The 21,416-nt window shown below is 34.1% G+C and overlaps 1 protein-coding gene across 1 annotated transcript in view; it reads right to left on the bottom strand.

Annotated features, from left to right (window-relative positions):
* LOC111052576 (peroxidase) overlaps positions 1–6,322 on the bottom strand; it is a 142,045-nt gene extending 135,723 nt beyond the window's left edge. The window contains exon 1 of the mRNA XM_039433702.1: positions 6,190–6,322. The gene's annotated coding sequence lies outside the window, so the exon portion shown is untranslated. The remainder of the gene's footprint in view (positions 1–6,189) is intronic.
* Positions 6,323–21,416: the final 15,094 nt, after the last annotated feature.

The following is a 21,416-nucleotide window of genomic DNA, read 5'->3' as shown; positions in this document are numbered from 1 at the left end:
ATTTAATGTTGGGGAAGTCACCGTTTAGAGCACTGCTATTGGCTATTATAGCAAGGTAATTAGACGATCACTATTGGTTGAAATTGAAAGTTGCGGAACTTCCTGAGAATCTGATGAGAGATAGGAAGATATATGGAGAGATTTAGGAAGCATTGGACTTTAATAACTTTTCTCAATCAATAATAATATTAGGAGTATACAGGAGTATATTATTTGAATCGGATTGGACCTGATCGATAGTCTCGTGCTTCATATTTTAGGCACATACATTATATGGCAATGAATTATGTCAGCTCGAAAACAGTTGCATCAGAGTTTTTCTATCCTATTATACTAGTAGTTCTGTGAACAGTAGACCTCACGCAGTATTCTCATCCACAAGTACCTGATTGAAACTATAGACCTCATGGTAATACAGCAATAGACTGGCTTCTCCACACGTCTGTGTAATCACTTGTCAGCTGATTTATGATGATTAATTCTATAGTCTGATTTTCACTCTGATATTGGCGTATGAAGGAGGCTTCTTTTTCCTTTTATATTATCCTTGAAATGCAAAATTTCCAAAAACCTTGTATATACGTCGACGCGCAATCAAAAAAGGAACATACTTGTCAAATTTCATGAAAATCTATTACCGCGTTTCACAACATAAAAACATATAAACATTTAAACATTTGAAAATTCAAACATTCAAACATTCAATCATTCAAACATTCAAATATTCAAACATTCAAACATTCAAACATTCAAACATTCAAACATTCAAACATTCATACATTCAAATATTTAAACATTAAGAGAAATGCCAAACCGTCGACTTGAATCTTAGACCTCACTTCGCTCGGTCAATTAAGCGAGCAATTTCTGTATTTATATATCTGTTATTTTCATATCTGGTTATTTATGTTTAACGGATCTCGAAAACGGCTATAACGATTTCCACGAAACTTGGAACATAGTAGGTTTATGATATAAAGATTCGATTGCACTAGGTCTCATCCTTGGGAAAACTCGCTGAACGACATTAAAAGGATAATTCATCCTTGGCTGAAACAGCTGTGGATAGTAAAAAAGTGAGTGAGCGAGTGAGTGTGTGAAAAATCAAAATATCGCATCCTCGAAATTCATAAGATGACGTATAGCCAGCTGTGAAATATGAATACGATCATTTTAGAGAATTATTTTCTGTTAATCAATAAATAAAAATAATGAGCGAAGCTCGGAGGTTTATCAGTGGAAAGTTTGGCTTATACACACGTACGGGATAGTAAATCCACGTCTGAACTACTGTACTAATTAACTTGAAATTTTGCATATATAGATTCTCAATTTACCTAGATGGTTATAGGCCTATTTTAAATTCTTCAAGATTTCAGTAGGTCAAGTTTTCAGTTTGTCAAGCTTTTAATTAGACCCTCGCGGAGCATGGGTTATCTGCTAGTTTGAAATAAAGATGAAGTGATCTAGGGAACATTGATCTTCTAAACTTTTCTCATTCCAAAATTACGTTGATTACATCAATGTCAGCTCATACAATTCTATAGTGAGGTCCACGTTATAACGGCAGTGGAGAAAGATTGGAGAACAGCATTCCCGATTCTTTGCCTTGCCACTGCCTTCCATAGAAGGTGGCTGTTACCGGTGTACCTGATGTAATATCCACTATTCATTCTTGTTTAAAATAATCAATTATATTTCACTCGTCAAATTTGTCGAGCTATTGTAAAATTTTTATTGACAACATTCAGAGTTCAAGTCTAAAATTTAGAATCTTTTAATAGAATCTTAAACTTTTAATAGAATCAATGCAAGTATCAGAACAAGGAGTCTATAGTACAAGTTGGATTGATTGTACTAATGAAGGAATAGATTATTACAAAAAAGTTTAGATCTCGTTAAGAGATTTTTCTCACAGTTTCAAACTTCTCAAATACTGGAAACCCCGTTTTTTCAATGGTAAATCTGTTATGAGAGTATAATGAACAAGATTACCTTCGCCCAATGCACACTTAGCTTTTAACGAGAAAATAAACAAGAAATAACATTGAATTGACAACTAATTGGAGTAGATTGTAGCAAATTCATGAATGTATCGCATATAAAATGATAAACTACTGTTATAAATTAAAAATATTTCGCTTCCTTCTATCCATGACAACCTCATCAAATTCACTAGATATTCTAACAATAATTGAGACTGAGAATGTCTTATAAATGAACACAATAATCCATTATTTGTTGTAGTATTTATTCAATTAGTATCAGATACTGTTAGAATATTAACTTGATATTTTCTTGGTAGAATTTAAATTATTCCTGATTACGATTCAATTTATAAATAATATGGACACTTCCCAATTAGCCTAGTTACAGCCGAGCTAAAAGGACGGTAGTTGCTATTAATTTATCTATGTTAACTGGTAAATGTAACTGACGTTTAATTGAAGAATGTTCATGATTTACAAGCATTAATTCTTTGGAATTCTACAATGGATAACAATGTGATTCTCAGGATCTGTTTTCCCCCCATGAGTTTGTTCATTCTCTGATATAACTTGGGAAGAATGTTCTCAATAATAATTATAGTAAACTATTCGTTCTCAAGAACATTTTTGTCTTAAATTATATTCGATCTCATTTATTAATGGGAAGCAGAATATGGGTAGGTTGAGTATAACAGATATTATGTAGGCCTTCATCAAATGATAGTTCCATTAATTAGAGATCTTATCAGCATACCTGTGTTTAGGAAAAGGTTGAGTAAAATAGATATTATGTTAACAAAAACAATATAAAAATCTTGAGTGAAGTGTTCCTAGATATTATGCATATCAAATCATGGTTTCATTAATTAGTTGTTGGTTGGTTTATGGTCTTATCAGCTTATCTGAGATTGATGAAGACGTAACAACTAAAACTATGTACATTTTTATCTGGTTCTTACTGATATCATAGTATAATGAAAGGGAGAATCGGTTTATACACGTACGGGATAGGAAATTCACGAATGACGCATCATCATGTCTGAACTACTGGACTAATGAGCTTGAAATTTCGTATATAGATTCTTAATCAACCTAGGATGGTTATAGGCCTATTTTTAATTCATGAAGATTTCAGTAAGTCAAGTTTTTAATTAGACCTTTGCGGAGCACGGGTTACCTGCTAGTAATTAATAAAATTGTGACAGGTCTGTGAATTCGACAAAATATGCAATCTCAAACCTGAAAATGTATTATTAAATATTCGATAAATATATTCCTTAACGATAGAATATATACAATTGATTATTTTAGAATGAACAGCTAATATTACAACAGATATACTGATATCACCTATCCTCAATTATAGAAGGTAATGGCAAGGCAGAAAATCGACAACCCTCTTCTCATGTCTTTCTCCACTGTCATTATAAAATTAACCTTACTTCAACTCACTTCCTCAATAAACATATAACTTGCAAAGTTAATTCACAACTTTTTAATATCCTTCCTTGCAATTAAATCACCCACAAACTAAACCCGCATAATAATTAATCACTTGTTATATAATAATAATTGAATGGAGCTCACTGCGCCTGCGCGGTATAATATGAACGATTATTAAAATTATTGCCGTCAGTCAGCTATGAATTATGGCGTCTTATTCCAACTATAATTCCTACTCTATAACTATAACAACTAACTAGCTAACTATAATAGCTTCTCTCTATAACTATGTTGATTACAATGAGTTCAACTATAACTTCATCTAATTTGATCTACAGAGAATCTGAGACTTTATAAGCATATAAATTATATACTATGTATATATAAGCACGTTATGTATATGTGGGCGACTCACATAATAATAAGTTTTAATTATCAGTGACTTTATTGGGTCATCAATCTTGAACCAGTGACTTCGTAAGTCTTGAAAATTTGCGATTATTTATAATTGGTTGAACCTCTTATAAGGTGGAACTGGGTGATTGGTTTTGTATGCCGTGTATATATATCATGTGTGTTTATGATCCCGTATAATTGTAGAGGTGTCAGTTATAGGTCCAGGTTGAGTTACAATAATTTAAAATTGAAACAAATAAGTCCAGAACACTTGGATACAACAGAATTTAAAGTACCGGGAAGTTGTTTTGAAGTATTTAAAATTTACACACAACTTTTTCTTATATTTTCTAAATTTTAGAAAAGTGAAACCATAACCCTATTTTGGACTTTTGAAATGTTATCTAAATTTGGGAGAGAAATAGTACAAGGAGTATCCTTAGTTTTTCTCTCCCAATCAGTGCTACTTTGTGAAAATTATAAATAAATAAATGAAAATAAATCATAAATATTATTGAAGAAACTTGAGATGTTGTCGAAAAATCCACTTTATTTTAACAAAAATTAATATTGACATATCAGTTTCTTATAATACACGTTCACCTCAGTCAATGTTATAATGGCAGTGGAGAAGGATAGGAGTACAGCGTTGCCGATACTCTACCTTGACACTGCCTCCTATAAAGGATAGCTGATACCGTTATATCAAATGAAAAGTCAACTGTTTATTCATGTTAAAAATAAGCAATCATATTTTATTCATCAAGAATGTATATCATGCAATAAATTTTCATGATTAAGCTTGAATATTTCATTAGCTTGTTATATTTCTACATTGTTTGAGAACGATCTAGCAACATTTTGGAGCTAGAAAATGATAGCGTTATCTGCTTTGTCGAATGATAGACAAGGATAGCAGCACCAATTTTAATCAGATACTGCCATTATAACGTGGACCTCACTATTGCTTGTCAGTGGTTGACGGTTAGTGGATCTGGTCTCAAGCGGTCACCATTCCAACGGCAGTACCAAGAGTACGTAATGCATTTCATATCTCATGGTTTGAGTTTTACTTGATAAATTTCAAGTAGAAATAAATCTAGGTGTTCAAATGTTTGACATCTTGAAGACTCGAATTATTCATTTAGGATTTGTCAAGATTGTATGATTGGTGTGTCGTTAATCATAACACACGGTGTATCATGAATGAACTGAACTGATTTTGTTTCATTGATTGGATTGATTGAACAGGTGGTTTCCTAGAAATCAGATCGTGATTGACGTTTGAAACTCTGAATGGAATCTGAAGTCGAATGATTCTCCGACAACATATTTATTTATAATTTTTACAAAGAAGCACTGATTGGAAGCACAAAGGAGCACAAATTTAGATAACATTTTAAAATTCAGAAACAGGGTATCACTTTTCTAAAATTTATAAACTCTATCAACATTTCTAATCATTCCTCTAATTCATTCAAATATCTTTCATTTCTGGAGTAATTTTTGAAGATATTTCAATTTCGAGTTTTAAGATTAAAGGAACAAAAAATAGATTATCATTCCCTTATTTAATTCATTGAATGAGGAAGAAACTAACACCAAATTTGATTCAACAAATAATAATATTGAAAAAATGAGAAGAAAATACTCGAATGCACAGGGTTAATTGAATAGGGACAATCACAAAATTGAGTGTTGTAACGGAAATGAATTACGTGGAAAATTATTCATCATCTACCAAGAAGTCTTGGTTTTTAACCATTTTTCCATTCCATGAGAATTGGTCATTAACTTCAGAGCTAGATAGAACTATTATTGGAATAAACTATTATGGAAAGCGAATTAACATTATAATGTCCTCCAACTAGTTGTTCAACTATTTTAAAGTTTTTTTAAAAATAAAGGGTGCTATAAGATTTTATTTTGTTTTATTAATGTCCTCCAATTATACTCTTCTCCCCATTCTACTTCATTTTTCCAGCTCTGGGGGATTTATTGTCAATTGACACGAATTTTTTAATTGTCATTGTGAATATCACGAAAAAATAATAGAATATTGACTATTTTTCGCGAATTTTTCAATTGTCATTGTGAATATCACGGAAAATTTTAAATAAAATTGTCAATTTTTCACGAATTTTTCAATTCCTATTGTGAATATTATCACGAAGAAAATATGATAAAATTGTCAATTGATCACGAATTTTTCAATTTTTATTGTCAATATCACGAAGAGATTATAATAAAATTGTAATTTTTTTACGAATTTGTAAATTCTTATTGTGAATACCACGGAAAAATTACAATAAATTTCTGAAGAACTAATCCATCACCTCACACTATCACATTATCCTCCTACCTTGGTGGCCAGTGGCTAAGGGTGACTAAAGGGATGCGCCGACTTCTCCGATGACCGAACAACCAGTTACGCGACAGTTAGCACAGATATCACCGGACTACACCGAAACGGTTTAAGGCACAAATAAACCCCATCCACGCGCGGCGCATACCTTTTATATGCCGACAGTGAAAGTGACCAGGGGGGGACAGACCCCCACCCCCCGGCAGTCAAGGTGAGTGCGTGAGAGTCTCATTGCTCGACCAATGTTACACATCTGGAGGAACTGGGTGTCTCTCGGACTCTCTAGAGGTCTCTCGGACTCTCTTGGTGGAGTCTAGAGTATCTAGATCTCTTTAGAGTCTCTAGGTCTCTTTAGAGTCTCTAGGGCTCTAGGTCTCTCTAGATCTCTAGGTCTAAGCCGAGAAAACTTATACGTTTTGATCGTATAAGATTGTTCATTTATGTTTAACAGTTTTGTTGTTTTATTCTATGGTCTAAGTATATCTTGTGGACTATCTTAGGGGATCTTAGAGGACTCTCCAAAGTGAGGTCCACGTTATAATGTCAGTATTTTTTGGGCATTGGTGTTGCTGTCCTTGTTTTTCATTCGATAAACCATATAGCGACATCCTTCTCTAGCATTTATTTTGTCTAGCATTTAGACTGTATCATATTGTGTTGATACTATATTATATTGTTGTGGCTGTTCTTTTTCTATAGAGAGGTCCACGTTATAATGGCAGTATTTGATTAATGTTGGTTCTACTATCCTTGTCTATCATTCAACAAAGCAGATAGCTCTATCCTTTCCCAGATCCGCAAAGTTGTCAGATCGTTTTAATTAATTAAAAAGTAATTATTAAGTAACTATTAGCTCGGCTTCCAATCTACAACACATTTTCACTCTGTTGAAAATTATATTCAAACTAGTGATTATATTCTATAGTGATGTTCACATTATAATGGTGAAGGAGAAAGATAGTAGAGCAACGTTGACGATTCTCTTGACTAGCCAATGCCTTCTATAGAGAATAGCTGGTAGGACCATGTACTATCAACTGTTCATTCTTGTTCTCATGTTTCGGATGGACACGTTAAGATGTCGGTCCCGGCTGCCTAAAAAGCAGTCGTTAGGTCATGTCAGAGGCCCTGAAATTGATCAGTTGAAAACTATTACACTAGACCTGAGCTAGCCAGGTCAATCTTGTTCTGAATAGTCATAAGTAATATGGGCTATATTTTATTCAAGCTATTCAATATATTCAAATATGTATGTTTTAATGATTGAATAGTAGGCTTCTCCAGTAGGCCTATCTATAATATATAGAAAAGAATTAGCTTATACATGTACGGGATAGGAGTACACGAATGTCGCATCATCACGTCTCAACTACTCAACTGATTAACTTTAAATTTTGCATATAGGTTAGTCATATATCAAGGATGTTATTTATAGGTCCATTATCAATTCTTCAAGATCTCAGCAGATCAAGTTTCCTGTTTGTCAAGTTTCTAATTAGACCTTTGCAGAGCACGGGTTATCTGTTAGTTATTGTTCCGTATTTGGAACAGTTCGACCTAAACAGTTATTCTTATTACTAATATTATCCTAGAAACATGCAGTTAGTTGACAGAAGGCCCTATCGAATTCTATTTGTAGATTCCAATTTCAATGTCAGCTGAGAGCTCTTCTACGTCACACAAGGTCGACCAATAACATGCCAGTACAACTCAGTGCTAGGTACGAGTCCACACCCACAATGAGCTCTCATTGGCTGAAGTGTTTACGTCGTCATTTGGACTCCATTTTGTTGAACGATTTAATAGATGAGCTCCTCATATCAGAACTCAATCTATGATATAATAAAGAAAAGAATCGGCTTCAACACGTACCGGATAGAAAATTCATTCATTCATTCATTCATTTATTCCATTGGCATTACAGATCATAATTATAATAAAAATATAATATGATTGGGAGAAGACAACAGGCATAGCCCTAAACTGTCTTCTCCCAAATTTTTACAAATAAAAGTTTCAAAAAGAATAAGGTTAAGATTTCACTTTCACTTTATTGAAAATTGACGAATGATACATCATCATATCTGAACTACTCAACTGATTAACTTACAATTTTGAATATAGATTATCAATTTACCGAGAATGGTTATAAGCCTACTTTGAATTATTCAAGATTACGTCAAGTGTTTAATAAATTAGACCCTTGCGGAGCACGGGTTACCTGCTAGTATTCATGAAATATCATCCGAATTTTAATCAATTTCATGTGTTTGTATTTTCTTTAATGAATTTAAAGGGCCATTCATTCATACAGTTTTGTACTGTGAAGACTCCTCAGTCCAGTATTTTCGTTTGTAACAATTATCTGCGTACAGTCTGTCGACGCTCTGTGCTCCCAGCTGACCGCAACGTAACATGGGAAGACGGCGACCGGATACTGGAGAGAGGTGACGAAATTTTGCAGTGAGGAAAGCTCACTCATCAGGGGCTTCCTTCCTGCAAGAGGAGAGAGACTACCTTGTAACACAATACTTCTTATATATTATTATTACAGAGCAGGTACAGAGAGTCTAGACAACATAACAATTCAATCATCAGCAGAAGTGAGAAGAGACAGGAGAAGAAAGAGAGGAGGAAGAAGAAGAAGAAGAAGAGGAAGAAAGTAGCCTTCAGCCAGATAACGTTGAGCTGTCATTTACACCTGGGAGAGTTATGACATGATGTAGACTGTCTGCAGACTGTTCACGCACATAGACTTGGAGGAAAATAGGTCATTGGAGAGACAATGAGTTAAAATATTCATAAATAAAATAATCCATTTGTTCATTCAAGTTAAGAGACAATGCGAATCATATAAGAGGTACTTATTCACTCATTTTTCACGTCAAATCTTTCAGATTTGAAAATGTATCTCAGGGTCTCTTCGCAAGGGTCTCATTAAAAATTTGACAAAACTGAAAACCTGACCTAATGAAATCTTAAAGAATAATAAATTAGGCCTATAACCATCCTCGGTGAATCAATAATCTATATGTAAAATTTCAAGATAATCAGCCCAGTAGTTCAGACGTGATCATGCGTCATTCGTGAATTTCCCATCCCGTATGTGTATAAGCCAGTTCTTTCCTTTAATAATATTATTTCATAGAGTGTAGGCCTCCTGGAGATGAAACTTAGTTCGCCATAGAAAGTCATGGTGATCATACGCATATAATGTTTGTGAAATAGATATGGAGAAACAGATTTGAAGGGTGACACAAATACAGACACAAGGAAAGAAATAATGTGAATTGTAAGAGAAACAGAGAGAGAGAATGACTGAGGTACTTCGAGTGAGTGAGAGAGAGTGACAGAGATACTTGGATGCGTCCATATTATATTTTATGTAACTGTAACATAGTCATAGCAGTTTGCATCTCCTTGCTCTTTCCAATTCATCCAATATCTTCCTCCGATATTGAAGAGTATTTGCTCAGTTCAAATTTAAAGTGATACTTTTGAAAAATGGGTGTTATCACAACTTTTCCAGAATATTTCTATGGTCAAGGGCTGAATCTAATTTTCAACGAGTGAATTCATCTTTTTTGTCTAGCTCTATTGCTTTTATTCACGTCTCATAATCCTTATCATAGTATTAATCTCATGATCCAACTTCTCATCTCATGATAAAAACACTCAATCTCATGATTCATCAACTTAATATCCTCAAGATTCATGTTTATTTGATCAATATCACCAATTTTATTTCTTTGTTTTTCAATGAGATCTCCAATCTTGAATGGTGATAATAATTTGTGGAACAGAGGACAGTTAATTCATGTTACAAATAGAATCAAATGAATGAATCAACCTCAAATAATTAACTGACAAGTTTATAGTATTTTTGTACAATATTTGCAATGAATATACTAGTAAAAGCAATTTAATACCATTATTTATAGGCCTAATAACTGTGGCACCTAGATGTGAAATGACCTGATTACTGTGATATCAGTTTAAACTCAGCGATTAGACCGTTAACATTATAATCACTTTCTTCAATTACTGTATTGATCTGAATTTCATTCCTAGATTAATTCAAAGCCTACTGGTTGACGCTGTAGGACGTTAAATTCGAGAATAACTCAAGATTTCCTTTCTAGAATAATTAGTTGTTGGAATACGAACTGTATAAAACTAACTAATGACTCAACTAGACTATTAGTGAGGTTCACATTATAATGACAGTGGAGGAATATAGGAGAACAGAGTTGCCGATTCTCTGTGTTCACACTGCATTCTATGGAGGATAGCTGATACCAGTAGTATATCTTATGTAATATTAACTGTTCATTCTTGTTCAAAATAATCAATTATATTTTGATTCGCCAAGAAGAAATTTTTCAATGACCTGTCAAATGTGACTTTTTCAACACTTCAAATGTGACCTGTGTGGTCATGAAGCCATGGTCCTGTACCAAATAAAACTGAGAAGATTTTGACAACATATGTGTGTTTTTAACTCTCTTTTCAATGAGTTAATAATCCATTTACATATAATCGTAATTTAGATTGAATATCTTGGTTATTTATTGTATTTTGGCATTGTTGAAAAACGATCAAGCAACGTTGTGGAGCTAGAATAGGATAGCGACATCTGCTTTGTCGAATGATAGCCAAGGATAGCAACACCAATGTAATCAAATACTACCATTATAACGTAGAACAAGACCAATCATAACATCATAGAGTTTCAACACAATATGATACAGTATCATCTCAACTTGATACACACCACTATAATTTGATACATTCGCTATATGTTTTGTCGAATGACATACAAGGATAGCAACACCAATGTTAATCAAATACTACCATTATAACGTAGAACAAGACCAATCATAACATCATAGAGTTTCAACACAATATGATACAGTATCATCTCAACTTGATACACACCACTATAATTTGATACATTCGCTATATGTTTTGTCGAATGACATACAAGGATAGCAACACCAATGTTGTTCAAATACTGCCATTATAACGTGGACCTCACTAATAATAGTGGATCTATTACCTGGCATACCATGCATGCTCCATATTTTTCCAAGTCCAACAGTTAGTAAATACTTTTCGCAAGAAACCGCGCCATAAAACACGAAAGTAACTTAACGACAGTTTAGTTATTTGTCGGCTAATTGACCAGCCACACCGAGTAACTAACTGAATAACTTAGTAACTGTAGTAGCGTTATCAGTTAACAAGTGGTAGCAATGAATTGGTCGCGATAAATTTACTCGATTTCAGAATGTCTCATGTCTGAGAGCAAACCCTGCATCGATTTGAAATTTCTGAACGAACTGAAAAGTAACGTGATGGAATTTTTGTGTGTTCTCATTTCTTCTTTCTTCTCCTTCTTCTTCTTCTTCTTCTTCTCTTCTTCTTCTTCTTCTTCTTCTTCTTTTTCTTCTTCTTTTTCTTCTTCTTCTTCTTCTTCTTCGAGTTATTGAAAACCGATCAGTTTTCAATAACTCGAACTCAACTATACAAAACTCAATACTTGAGCTGAATTCGAACACAATAGTGATATGACAGTGAACAGCGAAAATATGATTCCCAAAGTTCCAATTGGACTTTTCTCACTTAGCCCAGCCGATTAAGTACGGTATGAATAATAACAATGACAGTGAACAGTGAAAATATAATCCCCATACGTTTAAATTGTATTATTCATACTCACTCGGTTGGATGAGTGTGAATAGATCAATTAAACTACATGAGAATATATCATAGAGAAACAATAGCGTAAGTAGATATCCCATGGTATAGGGCGTTTATGTCGCAACTTTTACTGTTATCTCAAGCCGATTACTGTCGATTGTTGTCGATTTTTACTGTTTTGACCGAGTGAGAGTGTATGAAAAGCACAATATGAGAGACTACCAGTGTAATAAAGCTTCACGGGAAAGAGCTACGTGGACTATGAGATAACAGTAAAAGTTGCGACATAAACGCCCTATACCATGGGATATCTACTTATAATTATTTTTTTAACGAAAATCCTAAATAAATGCTGCAAATCACCCCGAAGACCTCTGCTACTGCAGACATTGACAACAGGGTTAACAGCTAGAGTTAATTATATATTAATTAGCATTTGAATAAATGCATTCTATATTCAATTCCATATCTACTTATGCTGTTGTGTATCAAGTTTAGATGATACTGTATCATATATTGTGGTCATACTGTATCATGTGTGATGATATAGTATCATTAATGGTGGTGATACCATAGAGAAAATATAGCACAAGAAGATATCCCATGGTTTGTAGAATTCATTCATAGTTTGGTATCAAATTATGGTGTTGTGTATCGAGTTTAGATGATACTGTATCATATATTGTGGTCATACTGTATCATGTGTGATGATATAGTATCATTTATGGTGATACCATAGAGAAAATATAGCACAAGAAGATATCCCATGGTTTGTAGAATTCATTCAAAGTTTGGGAGTTTTGTATCGAATGATGGTGTTGTGTATCAAGTTTAGATGATACTGTATCATATATTGTGGTTATACTGTATCATGTGTGATGATATAGTATCATTATGGTGATACCATAGAGAAAAGATAGCACATGATTATATCCCATGGTTTGTAGAGTTCATTCATAGTGATACCATAGAGAAAAGATAGCACATGATGATATCCCATGGTTTGTAGAATTCATTCATAGTTTGGAAGTTTTGTATCAAATTATGGTGTCATAAATAATCATATTGTTATCAAGTTTAGATGATAATGTATCATATTGTGGTGATACTGTATCGTGTGTGTTTCATGTGTAACTCAAGCCGATTACTATCAACTACTGTCTATTATTACTGTTTTTTAGGGGTGAGAGTATAAGAACGGCACAGTTTGTGAGACTACTTACAATCAATTAGATTCACGAAAAAAACTGTAACTATCGGTTTAAATTTTATTTATTTATTAGACAATAATAAAACACATAATTTATGTAATGACAGTGGAAATTGATACACAGGAGTCCTATACCATGGGATGGAATTATTCTTATGCTATCTTTTGCTCATGGCTCTACCTTCTCATCTGTTTTTATTTGTTGGACTCTTTCCTACATATATGCATGAATACATATAGAAACTTGAAGAGAAATGTAAAATCTTAGACCTCACTTCGCTCGGTCAACAATAATAATTGATCTTCTTTCACAATCCCAGCTCCCAGAACATACAGTAATTAACGGGAGAGAAGAGCACTTAATTCTATGAAAAGAAAATCTCACCCACAGTTATCTCCTGTCTTCTCCCAAATTCTGGAAAAAGTTTTGAATGATAAAATGACTGCAATTGATTAAATGTATGAATTCATGGACGACAAAATTGCTGACTAAAATATTAACTGGATATAAGACAAAGGAATGTTTAAAATGGCATAAAGTATTCAATACACTGAAGCACCTGAAATGGAACAGTATATGATTCAAGAACGCTCAATTGAAAAGTATGAAAGAATGAAATGAAAAATAAAAGAATGAGGTTGAAAAGAACTCTGGAATGTTCATGGATGAAAATTTTTCTCCGTACTTGAACACTAACGAAACTCCCACCAATTTATTGAAGGTCTGGAAAGTGCGACCTCGAACTTTGTAAAAAATGTTCGCAAACGTTTGCAAACACATTAGGCCTATCACTCCGCCAGCCTAATCACTCAATTATTTCCCTCTCTTTCATCTTTACCCTAATCTATTTCTTTCTCTCTTTCATCATAGAGTAAAGACACGTTGAATTGTATTATTCTCCTCTCTTTCAAATTTTTCCATAATCTTTTCTTTCTGTCTCCCATCATAGAGATACCTTTGAATTGTATCATTTCCTCTCTCTCATATTTCACCCTAATCTATTTCTTTCTCTCTTTCATCATAAAGATACCGTTGAATCATACTATTCCCCTCTCTTTTATCTTGCACCCTAACGAGCCGACCCATAATCATTATAATAAAGGCAATTTGGCGACATGTCCTTTCTACTAGACAAAGTTGCACATTGAGACATTGAGACAATCATTGGTCTCCATTATTGTTGGAAACTATAGTTTATAGTTATATATGAACCATATTATAGAAGGCTGTGGAGTCAGTTAAATCTAGTCTGTACAAGAGGTATCATTATTGTTTCAAACTATACAGGAGGCTTCGGTTGAACTAAGTATTGTGCAGTCCACGTTATAATGGCAGTATTCGATTAACATTTCTGTTGCTATCCTTGTCTATCATTCGACAAAGCAGATAGCGCTATCCTCTACCACCTCCGCAACCTTATCAGAACGTTTCTTACCAATGTAAATATATAATGATTTCACAAAAATATTCAATCTAAAATATAAAAATTCATTATTATTGACCGAGCGAAGTGAGGTCTAAGATTCAAGTCGACGGTTTGGCATTTCTCTTAATGTTCAAATGTTTATATTTTGCGCATTTACGGCGAAACGCGGTAATAGATTTCCATGAAATTTGACAGGTATATTCCTTTTTTAATTGCGCGTCGACGTATATACAAGGGTTTTGGAAATTTTTCATCTCAAGGATGATATAAAAGGAAAAAGGAGCCTCCTTCATACGCCAATATTAGAGTAAAAATCAGACTATAGAATTATTCATTATAAATCAGCTGACAAGTGATTACACAGATGTGTGGAGAAGCCAGTCTATTGCTGTATTTCCATAAGGTCTATAGTTTCAATCAGGTACTCGTGGATGAGAATACTGCGTCAGGTCTACTGTTCACAGAACTACTAGTAGTCCACACAGAAGCTGATTTTTTACCAAGTTACATAGAGATATTGAATTGCATGCGTCATGGCATGCAATGTATAATCCACTCGACAGCTGATTTATGATGAATAATTCTATAGTCTGATTTTTACGGTAATATTGGCGTTCGAAGGAAACTCCTTTTTCTTTTGTATTATCCTTAGAATGCAAAATTAAAAAAAAATCTTTTGTATACGTCGACTCGAAATTCAAAAAGGAACATACCTGTTACATTTCATGAAAATCTATTGCTGCGTTTCGCTGTAAATGCGCAACATATAAACATTCAAACATTTAAACATATAGCCTAAACATTAAGGGCCGGTTTCCGAGCTCGGGATTTTAGACCCAAGGATAGTTGACCGAGCGAAGTGAGGTCTAAGATTCAAATCGACGGTTTTTTAGATTACTTCATCCTCTCTTTTCACAAAGTAAGAAATATCTTTATGGTCGAAGAAGGAGGTATCTTCAAGAAAGGAGCTAGAAAAGGATGGCCCTAACTGCTTTGTCGACTAATAGACAAGGACAGCAACACCAATGTTGATCAAATACTGCCTTTATAATATGGAACTCACTATAGTAAGTCAAATGGATCGTATTTTCTAGATTTATAACTCACTGACTATGATTTTACTTCCTTGTGCTATGAAGGTTTGTGCTTTTTTCGATCAATCTCAGCCAATGGTTTATCCTCAATAACAATATCATACAATAGACAAACCACGTTCCAATCAATGGAAAAATATAACTAGTAGTTCTGTGAACAGTAGACCTCACGCAGTATTCTCATCCACAAGTACCTGATTGAAACTATAGACCTTATGGAAATACAGCAATATACTGGCTTCTCCACACATCTTTGTAATCACTTGTCAGCTGATTTATGATGAATAATTCTACAGTCTGATTTTACTCTAATATTGGCGTATGAAGGAGGCTCCTTTTTCCTTTTAAATTATCCTTGAAATGCAAAATTTCCAAAAAACCTTGTATATTCGTCGACGCGCAATCAAAAAAGGAACATACCTTTCAAATTCCATGAAAATCTATTATTGCGTTTCGCCGTAAATGCGCAACATATAAACATTCAAACATTAAGAGAAATTCCAGATGCAATTAAATAGAGAATGCATTTATAATGCATTTAATAATTATATATTAATTAGCATTTGATAAATGCATTCTCTATTTAATTGCATCTGTAACTAGTTGGCCGCTATGGCATCGTATAAAATGAGCGCTGCTATCCAGAGATTGTCAGTTTGGTGTAAGGGCAAGCATTCCTGACTGGCAATTGGGAGGTACCGGGTTCGATTCCCGGGCTGGCAACTAATTTTTGGATAGTAGTTCTCATCGAATTTCCATCTAGCTGTTAGCCCTGTTGTCAATGTCTGCAGTAGCCGATGTCTTCGGGGTGATTTTCAGCATTTATTTAGGATTTTCGTTCAATAATAATTATTAAGAGAAAGGCCAAACCGTAGACTTGAATCTTAGACCTCACTTCGCTCGGTCAATTATGTATTCTATGAGATAAATTTTCCAATCTAGTGGTAACTGGGGGTCAAAGACCCTCGGAGTCATCACCTCGATTGCTCGATAGAAACTAATGGCCAATTACACATTTATGAGACAAATTATACATTCCAGAGGCGAAGTAAGTAAATAACATAATTGGCCGAGGAAGCTGTCACCTATAATTTTATTGTTTTCTAGTTATGCACGTTACTGGAAAAGGAAAAGGATAGAAGGATGAGGATGATGAGAAGGCAGAAGGAGACGGAAGTAGAAGACAGACGTTGACAAGTCACGCCAGAGCTTACCGGTTCTTCACACTTTTTCTTCTTCTTCTTCTTCTTCTTCTTCTTCTTCTTCTTCTTCTTCTTCTTCTTCTTCTTCTTCTTCTTCTTCTTCTTCTTCTTCTTCTTCTTCTCTATTTTGTCGGCTACTGGTCTAATAATAATTATTGTAAGCCGGTGACAGACTGTTGCAATGAGATGTAATTCAATTACAACCTCGCGTGAGAAATAGGAGGATATAATGACACTGGTTTTAGCAACCAGTAGCCTAGGTGAATTATTATTGTTGTGTAAAGAACTCTGAAAACAGGTAAGTAAAAGAGGCTATCGACAGAGAAAATATAGCATAAGAAGATATCCTATTGTATAGGGCGTTGTTTCAAATTCCTTGTGTTAAGGCTGTGCAAAGGCTAAACATCTGGTGTGGTGCACTCACACAACTTTCCTTGCCGTTATGAAAATTTATCAACTGACGCTAGTGGTCCCGCGCATCTCAAGTCTACTTTTCTAAGATCTGAGCCAGCTGGTGACAGGACAATAACGCTAGATATACACGAGATCTGCTATCTCTTCATAGTGAATGATTTAATAGAATCAACAGTTGCCAACAGTTTGCAATTGACTAATCTTATTTTCTCGAATTTCGACCTTATTTTCAATTTTAGGTGAAAATGTTACTGAGCATTAATTGTAGAGATTTTTATGCTCAATCTTTTCCACTCGAATTTTGTTGTTTGAATTGTATCTGAAGCCTGATTATTGGGAATCTAAAACCAAACTTTGCATAGATGGTGCAGTGCTCCTGAAATTTTTACAGATATGAGACTTAAGGCAGTTGATAGAGCTTATCAATGACTTTTCTAGGTATGAATTTGATCAAAATCGAGAAAATCGCGAAAACCCCTGTTTTTGACAACATTTTTGCCATTTTAGTCGCCATCTTGAATTGCATTTAATCGAAAATGTCCGTGTCGGATCCTTATAGTGTAAGGACCTTAAGTTCCAAGTTTCAAGTCATTCCGTTAATTGGGAGATGAGATATCGTGTACATACACTCATACACACACACACACACACACACACACACACACACACACACACACACAACACACACACACACACACACACACACACACACACACACCACACACACACACACACACACCACACACACACACACACCACACACACACACACACCACACACACACACACACACACACACACACACACACACACACACACACACACACACACACACACACACACACACACACATACAGACCAATACACAAAAACCACTTTTTTTGACTCAGGGGACCTTGAGACGTATAGAAATTTGGAAATTTGGGTACCTTAATTTTTTTCGGAAAGCAATACTTTCCTTACCTATGGTAATAGGGCAAGGAAAGTAAAAATTAACTTTTTACTCGTGTTATGTTTCCAAGTTTTTCGATTTGTATATCATTAAGCTATCAAAATGGAAAAGTTTTCTAAGGAAAACATTTTTTTCTGATCATTACTTTTTGAGATATGAGCGCCTAAAGTTTGAATTTTTGGGACAGAACATTTCAAATTCCGTAAGAGATAAATCCATGAGATTTAGAGGATAGATTCTTCATTGTATTGTTGAACTAGTAAAAAAATATTATCTGAAAATATCAATTTTTAAGCCAGTTATTCAATTTACTAAGAATAAACAAAAATAACTTTTAGTTGAGTTGAATTGAATAACTTTTTTCAAAATTGATATTCCATAAAATTGTTGTTTAACTAGATCAACAATACCATGAAGAATCCATCCTCTAAATCGCATGGATTTATATCCTACCGAATTTGAAATGTGCTTTCCCAAACTTTAGGCTTTCATATTATCTCAAGAAGTAATGATCAGAAAAAAAATGTTTTCCTGAGAAAACTTTTTCATTTTGATAGCTTGATGATATACAAATCGAATAACTTGGAAAAATATCACCAGTAGAAAGTTTATTTTTAGCCTTTGCAAAGCCTTAACTCAAGCCTAGTCCTAAGGCTAGGCACACACCAGTTAGTCAAAACAAGACAAGACACGTTTAGTCACAATACTTCACATAGTTGATTATGAAGACATGTCTAATTGCAATGACTAATCGGCGTGTGTTGTTCCATAAGCAACTATGTGAAGTATTGTGACTAATCGTGACTAGTCTTGTCTTGACTAACTGGTATGTGCCTACCCTTAGAGAGCTGGCTTACAATTTGGTATTGAAGTTTTAATTCGAACTGAATAATTATTTTTGGGAATAGAACGGTCACAAATTCTCTCAAACATGGATTTCCACAATCTCTAGAAATATGGGTGTGTTTGTAGGCATATAATCGGTCCGGTCCAAACAGAGTTGACTTTTAAAGTAAAAATACCAAATAATAGAAGAAACACTTGAATAGTTTTGTGGTTTGCGGTTAGCTTCACCTTGCGACACTAAAATAATTCTCTCCGTCCTTGACTTATCTGTCTCATTCAGACATTCTGATCTACTTAACTCTTGATCGAATGAATGGGCCATGAATGAAATGTACCTTTTCCAATTTTCTCGGGGATATATCTTATTTATTTTACTAGTAGTTCTGTGAGACCTCACGCAGTATTCTCATCCACAAATACCTGATTGAAACTATAGACCTTATGGAAATTCAGCAATGGACTGGCTTCTCCACACATCTGTGTAATCACATGTCAGCTGATTTATGATGAATACTTCTATAGTCTGATTTTTACTCTAATATTGGCGTATGAAGGATGCTCCTTTTTCCTTTTATGTTATCCTTGAAAAGCAAAATTTCAAAAAACCTTGTATATACGTCGACGCGCAATTAAAAAAGGAACATACCTTTCAAATTTCATGAAAATCTATTACCGCGTTTTGCCGTGAATGCGCAACATATAAACATTAAGAGAAATGCCAAGCCGTCGACTTGAATGTTAGACCTCACTTCGCTCGGTCAATAAGTATTTTCAAATTTGAAGATCTGTGCTTCTTAAGATTGTTAATTGGAATGTGTGATTAGCAAATGCAAAATTGACACATGAACTAGCCACATTTAGACTGTCGTATACAGTAAGTATAGAATGTATTTCATTCTATACTCACTGGCCGTATAAAATAGAATTGGAACCGTTTCGGGCCTATAAGCCTGTGGAACTTTTCTGTAAGTTGTGTAATCTATAATATGATAAAGGAAAGAATTCGCTTATACACGTACGGAATAAAAAAATCACGAATGATGCATCATCACGTCTCAACTACTTAACTTGACTGGTTAACTTGAAATTTGAATTATAGATTCTCAATTTACCGAGGATGGTTACAAGCCTATTCCAAGGTTTCAGTAGGTCAAGTTTTCAGTTTGCCAATTTTAAATTAAATTAGACCCTTGCGGAGCACGGGTTACCTGCTAGTTCTAAATAATTGAATAAATAAATGATGATGTGGCCCATCATTGGTGTGATTTAAGTATCAAGTTATCCCGCTTTATCTAATCTCATATAAATTGCTGATTCTTCTTAATGATGATCACCCCTATCTGGATTTTACTGTATTTAAAATAATTATATTCTCTCATGATTAATGTATAAATCTCCATAACTCATAAATATGACGTTTTTGTTAGTACATTGGTTTCTTCATAGTCAACAAACCATTTGGCAGAAGCTTGTAAGTAGAAAAGGATGAAGCAACCTGATTTGTCTAATAACAGACAAGGATATGTATTCCAAGTGATTATTCCAAGCCTGACAATTCAATAGAAGAATTTATTCGCAGTATTGACATTAATCAAGAGCTCCGGCTGGCCAAACATTCAATAGGAATTCAATCAACAGTCAATAGGATTAATCAAACTGATCAATAGAACTAGAGATCATTTCAAGCCTCCCTGATAATCAATACGAGAATTTATTCACAGTATTGACATTAATCAAGAGCTCCGGCTGGCAAAACATTCAATAGGAATTCAATCAACAATCAATAGGATTAATCAACTGATCAATAGAACTAGAGATTATTTTGAGCCTCCTTGAAAATTCAATAGAAGAATTTATTCACAGTACTGACATTAATCAAGAGCTCCGGCTGTCAAAACATTCAATAGGAATCCAATCAACAGTCAATAGGGTTTCAATCAACTGATCAATAGAACTATTGATTATCTCACGCCTCTCTGACAATAGAGTGAAGGATTCAATCAACAGTATTTACATTAATCAAAAGCTCTGGCTTACGCAACATTCAATACAAATTTAATCATCTGTTCAATACAATTTATTATCCACAGCTTTTTCGACAATCCAGTAGTCTAATTAAATTTTGATATAAATACAGCTTCCTGAACGCTCAGAGATTCAGAAACATCAGGGATCATAGTGCTCCTATACACGATTGTACAGATCTGATCTTCATCACAATTTTCGAAATGAAGGTACCGTACCTTCGAAAATTGTGATGAAGATCAGATTTGTACAATCGTGTATAGGAGCACTATGATCCCTGATGTTTCTGAAAATAAACTTTCTACTGGTGATATTTTTCCAAGTTTTTCGACTCTTATATCATCAAGCTATC

This window comes from Nilaparvata lugens, chromosome 8 (genome assembly GCF_014356525.2).
Source record: "Nilaparvata lugens isolate BPH chromosome 8, ASM1435652v1, whole genome shotgun sequence".
NCBI lineage: Eukaryota > Metazoa > Arthropoda > Insecta > Hemiptera > Delphacidae > Nilaparvata > Nilaparvata lugens.
Note: the sequence above shows the minus strand (reverse complement) of the source record. Positions and strands in the feature narration are given on the sequence as shown.